Source organism: Tiliqua scincoides, chromosome 1 (genome assembly GCF_035046505.1).
Source record: "Tiliqua scincoides isolate rTilSci1 chromosome 1, rTilSci1.hap2, whole genome shotgun sequence".
Classification (NCBI taxonomy): Eukaryota; Metazoa; Chordata; class Lepidosauria; order Squamata; family Scincidae; genus Tiliqua; species Tiliqua scincoides.
The window spans coordinates 272,713,850-272,724,084 of NC_089821.1; the positions used below are offsets into that span (position 1 = coordinate 272,713,850).

At 45.2% G+C, this 10,235-nt stretch overlaps 1 pseudogene; it reads left to right on the forward strand.

The window, feature by feature from the left end:
• Positions 1–9,116: 9,116 nt before the first annotated feature.
• On the forward strand, positions 9,117–9,233 carry LOC136637838 (5S ribosomal RNA; annotated as a pseudogene).
• The last annotated feature ends 1,002 nt before the right edge of the window (positions 9,234–10,235 follow it).

Sequence of the window (10,235 nt, forward strand, 5' to 3'; positions counted from 1 at the left end):
ATCTTCTTCATTAATTTCTTTACTGGCAAACTTTATCTCTCTTTCACAATTAGTTCCTGGGTGGAATTTGCTGGAAGGAGCAAGAAGGAAAATCTCCTGTGGATTGAGAACTGGAACTGATGTGAATGATGCTAAAAGTAAATTTTGTCATCATTGGTGATGAATAAGATCTTCCTTATGTTCTCACTTCTTTAAAGAAACCATGGAAAGTTTTCTATATTTCTCTTTGGGATGAATAATAAAATTAGTGCTGTGTGTTTTATTTAATACATATTAACCAACAAGATGTTCAGTTTATTAATCTGTCAGGGATTTGTTTCTCTGAGTTGGCAGGATCTGCGTGTATTTTTGACATTTATATCACATCCATCTTCCAGGGAGCTCTTGATTGCATATATGGTCCTTTTGCCCCATTTTATCCTCACAGTAACCTTGTGAGATAGATGAGGCTGAGAATATGACTGAGCCAATGACCATAAGAGCTGAATGGGAATTTGAATCTTCATCTTCCTGATCCTAGTTCAACAGTCTAAACATGACACCACACTAGCTATCTATGCACTCTACATATGGCCCAATCCTTCCCCCTATTGATGCAGCTGTATCCAGCGGGGAGGGGCAGATTTAAATCCCCTTTCCCCTCCATAAACCTCCCACCCTGTATCTGGTCTCCTTGGACACAAGGAGAGAAAGGGAACAGGGAGGCTGCTGCTGGATCCACCCCCAACTGTTCCCCCCTCCCTGTTTTACCCCTCCCCACCCAGGTTGCCCCTCCTCCACCCCTCTCACCTCCCACACTGGCTTATCTGCTCTGGCAGGTAGCCAGTACTTTGACAACACATGCAGGAAGGCTCTTTATGACTGCTTTTCAGCAGCCAGGGCTGGCGGAACGAGTGGGGCAGCCCAATAGGATTGGTCCAGACTCCAGACAACACAGTACAGTCTTAAAATGTGCCATCTGATCATCTGCACCTTTATTCAGAAGCAAGTCCCACTTACACTCAAACATGTAAGCACAGAACTGCAGCAATGCAACGCAATGCAAAGCATGATCATGCAGTTGAGTTCAATAGTACTTTGTCTCTAGTAAGTGCACTTAGGACTGTGGTCTTCGATTCAAATTGCAACTCTATTCTCTGCTGAGGTTGGGTCAGAGAGCCATTCCCCAAATGCTTCATCTCTAAAATGGGACCTGTCTCACCAGAACAGACAGTGCAGACAGTGAAGTTGAGGAAGTTTAAGCATTTCTTTAAGAGCCAAAACTGATGAATAATTATTCCTTTCCAATTCATAGAACAAAGAAATAGTCACAGGAAAACAGAGGGCTCCACATTCATGCAGCATCTCTTGTAGCCCGATCCTAAGGGTGACTAATGCTGCTGCAATGAATGTTCTGTCAGCGTTAGGAAATTTTTTGGCTGCTGCAAAAGGTGTCACACTTGAGCGCGTGGCCTAGTCATTGCCACAAGTAGTGAGCGGCCAGCTCCATACCCCAGTAGACAACAGGCACCCGTTGACCCCAGTAATTGTGTGCAAGCAGTGGGTGGGAGACAGGGAGCAGGCAAAATGGGGTGGCATGTGTGAGGAACAGAGCAGCAATAGGGGCAGGGAGGACAGTGAATCAGGATTGGGACAGGGAAGGGAAGGAGGTAAGTTCGGTGGCATCAGCAGCCACCAAATCCCACCCTCCCACTGATCTACAGGCCTATCACATGAGGATGGAAACCCAGGGAAGCATCTGGCTGCTTAGATTTCAGCCAGCATTGCCTTTACATTTTCAAGCATACCTTTGCAGCAAGAAACTCAAAAAAAGAAAAAAAAACCTGGGACCAAAGCTGGCTTTCAATGTCATTCTGCTGCTTTTTAAATGGATATTATATTCACTGCAGTGATAGATGTTATAGTTTTTTGTTTGCATTGTTTTTATATGTAAGCTGCTCCGAGTTCCCTATGAGCAGAGTGTGAGCTGTATGTATATTAAATCAATATATATCAGGTAGGTTTGATAACACCATGTGCATCTCTGAATACCAGATGCTGGGGAGGTTCTTTGTAGCTACAGTGTAGGCCTGGATTAGACGGTATTAACTGACTTGCAGAATAGAGGATCAGGGTTTTACCCTGACAGCCATATGAAAAACATTACTTGGTGCAAAGCATTTGAGTGAATATATGCTAGATGAGTCATCTTTCAATGATGCATTTTGAGTAGGTCAACCCTAGTTAGGCAATAAGTTGCTGGTCCCAAAGGACAGGATGAAAGACATGAAAGAAGTGCTGTGTGTCTGCTCAACCCCACAGCCACCCTAGGCGAAATGGGACAGGGCTTAAACAGAACTGGGGAGGTCTTCGGCCTTAAATGCTAGTTACTCATCAACAACTGTCCCTGATGGGGCATCCCAGGAGCAAATTCCTTGGGTGTAACTTATTTCATACTCTTACTGGAATATTTGGTTGCATGCAAACATCATCAGACAGGCAACCATTTGGGAGGCTGACTGTGATGTCATAAGGTTCCCAGCTTGCCTTCAGTCTGCATCTCATGAGCCGCAAAAGGCATTGCAAAGGCCCTTTAAAAAGGAACAACAAAAACAATTAATGAATGAACATTTACTCACATTGAACATTATCCCACCCAGCCTTTTTCGTGCATATCTGTCAAGGCTGAGATAAACAGAAAGTGGAGGTTCAAAAAAGGAAACATAAAGGATGGCATTGTCTTACATGCCACAGGTGCATGGGCAATGGAAGTGTATGCAGAGCTGGAATTTTGGATGGGCCTACCTAGTTATTTTGAAGGGTGGGCTCAGCCTATCTGCCTATATTGGAATCTCAATATTTAACCTAGTATTTGTGTTAGGCTAAAAGGAAACACTGGAAATATTTAGGAAATTACATTTCAGTTTAATTTTTTATTTTATCAAAATATACCTCCCACCACCATTAAGGACTCGGTCCTACTGCACTGTGGTGCTCATGTGCTCATGACCTGTCATTTTATGGTCCAGACACTTATTGGTGTCACAAAAGGCCAACATAAGTTAGGGCACAATCCTAACCCACTTTCCAGTACTGACATAAGGGCAATTTGGCTCTGAGGTAAGGGAACAAACATTCCCTTACTTTGAGGAGGCCTCCGTGAGTGCCCCCCAACTGCAGGATGCAGCACATGTCCCATTGGCACAGCTATGCCAGAGCCAGAAAGTTGGTTAGGATTTGGGCCTTAGATGCTTATGTTAGGTGCACAAAAGGCATAAGTTATAAGTTAACTCATAAGTTAGCACAGGGGGCAGGCAGGAGGTGGGGTAGGGGGTAGGCAGGGGGCAGGAGGGGGCGGGCAAGAAGGGGGAGGAATGGGTGGAGACCAAGTGGGAAGGAGACAGATTGAAGCTGGGAAGGGAATGGTATTTGCTCCACCAATTTCCCCTTTCCTGGTTCTGATCCACCTTCCTGAGTCCAATTGGACTTGCACCAGCAAAATCAAAAGCACAAGTCCAAGTAGACCCATTCAGGGAGCAGTCAAATGTTCCCATACCCAGAAGAGAACTCCAGGACTGCCCCTTTGTAGCACATGCTCTGATGGCACAACTGCATAGATAAGAGCAGGATCTACCATGCCTCAGATTTATTTGTCCTTTATTTGTCTGTTCAGCTCTTGACCTGAGTGCTTAATGTTGAATGATGACTTCATGAGGAGCCATAATGTGACAGAATACATTATGTCACATTCTGAGTTGGTGGTGGTCTGCTCACTTTGATGAAGAGTAAGCAAGCAAGTCTTTCAGTTGTGAGGCAGGTTGTTGTGGTGCCTTATTCCCTTTGGGTGCAGCTCCACTTGCATGTGTCCGCTTTAGGAGGACAGTGTTAAAAACAAAGTTTTCAGTATGTATGGGGATTCTTCTGCGTAGGGCAGAGTTTCTCAACTGGTGATATGCATACCACTGGTGGTACGTGAAGTGGTGTCAGGTGGTATGCATGGCACCCACAGACACCCACCTCCCAGCTATGAGACCACGGTGTGAGGCAACAAACAGCTGTAGGAGGCTCAGCTTGGTGGGCAGAGCTCCAATGCATAGTTTTCATGTGCTTGAAAAAGCCCACCCTCTGGCTAAGTGTCATCACCAGTTGCTTCCAATGGTATGTATGATGATTCGACCGTGGGAAGTGGTATGTTGGGGGATGAAGATTAAAAAACCCTGTTCTAGGGTCCATGTGCTATATGCATGCACAGCTTACATCCCTACAGCTCACAGGGCCTACCTTCTTTATGAGTTAAAATTCCACCCCTGAGTTTGTACCAAACGTAACAGGATGGCCTGTGGATCTGGCTGTGACACAGAGTGAGGCCTACACTCGTCCTCCCTCCCTCTCCATTTTGGGGTGTTTTGCATGCCCCTCCAGCCTTGCTTTCTTCAACATCCCTTAATCTAACCCTCAGTCCTTTATTAAATTCCAGGGAGCAAAAGTCAGTTGTTTGAATATACAGAGGACTACAGTCAGTTCTTAGGCAAAGACAGCATTTATTAGATCAGCCTTACAATTACTGTGTACATATGCTGTTTTTTTCCCCAGATTTGGAACTAATTCAGTTGACAATGTATTATTCAATGGAATTATCTGGCTGTATAGCAAATGAAAAAATTGAATTAGTTTACTATGCAATAATTTATGTTTTAATATTTGTGTGTGTGTGTGCGTGTGTGTTTAATTTAGGGCCCCTTTATTACATATGCTACTGGCCCCACACTAGCTTAATCCAGCCCTGCTGCCAGTCTTGCAGTGGAAACAGCACTACTTGTACAAGAGATTAGTACTGGAGTCAGACTGCTGGAACCTTTAGCTCAAGACCTTCCTCTCTCAGTACCTTAGAACGTGACACTGTGGTGGTGCTGGTGCTGGTGCTTTTAATTGAACTGTAGTGCAAATTTGAGAATTTCACTGATGCTTGTTTAGATGCTGAAGGCAATGCATTAGGAACTGATGGTGCCTGATTATTATCCAATCAGTTCCTGATGCAGTATCTGCGACATCAAAAACTCTGCAGGTTACATCTTTGTGGTTTTGAAAATGTAATTACAGTGTGCTGTTGATCATTTTGTTTCTGGTTTTTAGATATGTATACATCAATATGTCTAGGAGGAATGCTTACCATTCGGGAATGTTCACCAGCGTGTAAATCACAAGGGATTGACCCTCCTTGCTTGTTGATATGTCACAGAAGGAATACACTTTTTGAATTCATGTGCTAGTTCTCTCCCTTGCAGAATTCTTCTGGCTGGCCAGCTTATGCATGGAAAGCTTTAATCTACTTTCTCCACACACTAAATTCTGGAGTGTACAGCAGTAGCATAGCTAAGGGGGATCACAGGACACAGGGCAGCACTCTTCCAGGGGATGGCAATGCTGCCCCCACCACAGCTGCCGGGGGTTGTGCCCCCCTCAGTCCCTGCTGCCCCTGGTCCTGCTGTACTCCGGTTTTAACTGGAGTATGATCTGAGGTCTCCCAGAGGCCTTAGTAGGTCACTTTTGGTTTTTTCAGGAAAACCAGAAGTTTTAAGACCTTAGAAGGCCTTCTGAGGCCAGGGGAAGCCCTCCTGGGGCTTCAGAAGGCCTTCTAAGGCCTTAAAACTCACTTCCAGTTTTCCTGAAAAATAACAGATTCAGGATGAACTGGACAGATCCTTAAGATCCTCCTGGGGATTTTTGGTGATGTTCTGTTTCTTACAAGAACGAGCAGAAAGAGTGTATTTTGGTTCTTCTAGGGATTCAACAGGCTGTGGGACCATGTCTTCATGCTTCTGTTATTCATACCTTGTATAATCTGTCTGTCCATCATTGTGTCTCAATTCACATGCATATTTTCCTGCTGGGCCTTGAACAGTCTTAAGACTTACTTAAGAACAGTCTTAAGTAAATATTGATATTCACCAACTTTCTGATACTTGCCATGACATAACAGACACATCATCTTCACAGCTTACTTCATGCACCTGACTCAACAGACTGTTACCTATGCTCATGTGAGAAGAAAAAACCACTGAGAACGCAGTCCTATTGTGCTGAAGCGCCAACGAGGTGTTACAAACATGCTATAAAGCATGTTTGCAGAACTGCCTGAGAGGCAGCAACGGCGGGGAAGCCTGAACCAGCTCGCCACCTCTCTGCATTCAGAAGATTGGCCACCAGCAGAGGTGAGTGAAATGCTGGGGGTTGAGGAGCAGTGGGAGAGTGAAATAGACACAGGGAGGCAGTGTTTCTGGGCGAGGGGAGGATGGAACAGGGCAGATCAGGCCTGGGAAGGGGGCAGGATCAATGGGGCAGGCCTATTGTCTCTCCTGGGCCTGAATGCCATACATGAGGCTGTTCAGGTTTGCACCAGCAAATTAACTGGTGCAGATCTGAGTAGTCCCATTGGGCAAGGTGGACTGTTACTTGGGGTAAGGGGGAAAACGTCCTGTTACTTGAGGAGATCTCCAGCCTGCTCCTAACGAGCACTGGATGCAGTGGAGGCTTTGTGGCCCTGCTGCCCCAGCACTAGTTAGGACTGGGCTGCCCATCTCTTAAGCAATGCCTGCTTCATTTTCTTCTTTGGAACACATATTCTTAGGAAATTAGCAGCTGCTTTGCTAGTTCTTCTTATGAATATTGTGGATGTGGGTGGAATAACTGAACTAGGCAATGTTAGGCAGCTAATGTCCAGTTTCATGAAATGCTGTTACCGTAAGAAAGGAAATGATGTACGATATCTGCAGGGTGTGTTTGCAAAGTCAGGGAATGCTTGAAATGCGATACTCCAGAGAGAGAGAGAGAGAGAGAGAGAGAGAGAGAGAGAGAGAGAGAGAGGTTTTTAGATTTAAGAAATATGCCAAAATTCATTTCATTTTAGAGTTTAAGGCTGCAATCATAACCACACTTTCCTGAGTAAGCCCCATTGAACAAAATAGGAGCAGACCTGGTTAGGATTGTGCCCTAAGGCTGGTTCATGTTGCATTTTAAATTATTCTTTGCATTCACAAATAGTTGAATATAGCAATGACTATTTGATTACAACAACCTTAGGACACACTAGACCAGGGGTGACCAAACCCTGGCCCTGGGGCCACTTGCGGTCCTTGGGGGCTCCCAATCCGGCCTACAGGGAGCACCCAGTCTCCAATGAGCTTCTGGCCCTCCAGAGACATGCTGGAGCCCATGCTGCCCTGACACAGCTGCTCTCAGCATGAGGGCGAATGTTCAACCGCTTGCGTGAGCTGTGGGACGAGGGCTCCCACCACTGCTTGCTGTTTCATATCTATGATATGGCTGCAGCAGTGAAGGAAAGGTCAGCCTTGCTTTGTGCAAGGCCTTTTGTAGGCCTTGAGCTACTGCAAGACTTTCATTCATTCATATAAATTCCATCTCTAATAAATTCATTTATGTAATTTATTCAAAATTTAAATGTAAATTAATTTTTTTTCCCCCTGGCCCCTGACACAGTGTCGGAGAGATGATGTGGCCCTCCTGCCAAAATGTTTGGACACCCCTGCACTAGACCAATAATTTTTTCCTAATGGAAAAACAAAGAGCTGGAGTAGAAATGGACCAGTTTATAGTGGGAAAAGTGTACAGGGAGAAAGGTTTTAAAAACATGAAAACAAATATCTAGACTATCTGCGGTGACACTTGTCATTTGCTGAATTTAGCAGATGTGAGTGTCCTACATCCAGATATGAAGTTTTCTCAAGGGCTGTAGCTTAATTATTGTTAAACATGACTTTTGGGCAAAAACTGGGGATCCCCAAATGTAGAGGATATTGCAGGAAGTTCATGGAAATCATCAATAGCTGCCTGGATTCTATTGGATTCCTTCTATTCTTTTTTGCCCTGGTATACTGGTTAGGTTTAATTTTGGGCAGGTTAGATATTTCTGTATATGCTCATTTCTCACAGAACTGTGCATAGTCAGCTTTAGAACTAACATCATAAAATGTTAGCAGTTCCCTGTTTTTTCCACTAGGCCTCTTCCCCGCAAATACTGATGCTAGTCATCTGTGAAACAGCAGCAGCTTGCGAAAAACAAAAGATGCTGTCTTCCAAATGACAAAATCTCCCATACTTGGTCCCCTGGGACAAATTCTTATTCTCCAGAAACTACCAGGCAATCAGTTATTTACAAGCCAGGCAATACCACTGTGGCTATTATATTGTAGAAATTAGGTAACAAAGAGTGTTAATTCTGTTTATGCAACTATCCATGCAACTATTGAAGAGTGCAATACCCATGTTGTTGTAGGATTCAGAGAAAAGTGAGCGTGTGCAAAACCACCTGAGGCCTATATGAGAATAAATATAGCAAGTATGGTAGTGTGTATGAGACAAGTTTGAACTGGATGGGCAAGATGAATTTTCTGTAGATATCCACAGACCTCAACAAGATATGCCGATGTCATGGTGAAATTCTGGCTGAGGAGTTTGTTTGCACACCCCTAGGGTTCTCTATCCTGGTTCTATAAGATTTGCAAGCAACATCCTCTTGGAGAATTTAGGGCTCAATCCTGAGTGGCAGATGGGCTGGCGCAAGGGACAATGTTGTCACAAAAGTGTGGTAAAGCACTTTTGTATCGACATAAGGGGAGTTAGGCCAGCGCATGGACATGTGCCTGCCTCGCCGTGCTGACACGGGCCCCGGGCAGGGTGAGTTCGGCTGACACAAGGTCTGGGGGGGATGTAGGGAGGGTGGGGAGGAGGTGGGAGGAAAGCGTTTCAGAGCTAGGGAAGGGTGAGTAGACGGCGTTCCTGGGGGTGGGCGGGGAGCTGGAGGCAGGGCCAAGATCCGGCACTTATGCCAGATCCTAGCCCTGTTCCCAGGCAGCCCAGGGAAGTCCTGGGTTGCTTGGATTTGCGCCACCTTGTCAGGTGGTGCAAATCTAAGTAGATCCATTGGGGCTGCTGTGGCTTTCCTCGAGGTAAGGGGGAAAGTTCAGCAGGCACAGCGGGAACAGGTGACAGACATGGGGCATGACTCCCCCTTGTGGCAGCATCTGAAAATAGCCACCATTTTTTGATAGCAGAAGACTCTTGTGCTGTCACAAATCTGTCTGTCTGACAGCCCAATCCTGGGTAGGATTGGGATGTGTGACAGCAGCTGTTACCCTGCACATGCCTGATCTCGCCTGATCTCGGAAGCTAAGCAGGGTCAGGCCTGGTTAGTACTGAGATGGGAGACCGCCTGGGAATGCTGGATGCTGTAGGCTTATACCATAGTCTTTCGAGACTGAAGGTTGCCAAACCATGGGATGTGCGATTCTTTCTTTAGAGGAATCAGGGAATGACCTCAGAACCTTTTTATACAAAGCATGTGCTCTACCACCAAGCTACACCCTCTTCAAATGACAGTTTGTTGGTTCAGTTTCTCTCTCTCTCCCCCCCCCCCACGCATACACCTTGAAGGGTTTTCCCCTCACAAGTGAAACTCTGTGCAAAGTTTACCACACCTGAATTAAACTTCAGAAAGGCTGAAATCGTATAAAATTGTTTTGGGGGTCAGATCTGCTATTTCGGCTGAGAGTGGGGCACACCTGCTCTATGGCATGGAATACAAATTCAAAGGGTCATCAAAGCATTTGAAGGCTAGAAGATAATTACAAACATAAAGAAGTAAAGGTGTTATCAGTTTGCACATCAATGTCAAACAGCAGTTTAATCACATGTCATGTTCTCAGTGGGATGGAAAAATGGACTGGCCATTGGGAGCTGCATAAGTGTCAGCTGAGCTGACTAATACCTTTCTAGGATGCTGTTAGAATGAAGCTGAAAATGAAGTGAGTTATTATCTGTAGCAGTTGTTGAGTTCAGACTGGACGCTTCATGATGTGGTCAAGTCAATAAGGTCAACCGCTAATCTTGCACGTTGTGAGCGGCTGTTTTTATGCAAGAGTTCTCTTGGTGCTGTAATTTTGGAAGCCACACAGGGGCATCGATCCGTGAGAGCAAAGAAATTGCTGTGTTTAGCATAATCCCAGATACCACTGTGAGAGGATTTATTAACTGCTCACAGTTGCCAGCTGAGATTAAACCAATTCACAGCCCATCCATGGACGATCTGGCAATGGGAGTCACATAATTCAACACAGCAATACATGCCTTGTACTTCATTCCCAGCCCCTTGGATCTAACATAGCATACACAATGGACCCTTGAAGGGGCCTGCCAGGTTCGTCCAATGGCTTTATGAGATAGGAGTTCAAATTTCACTT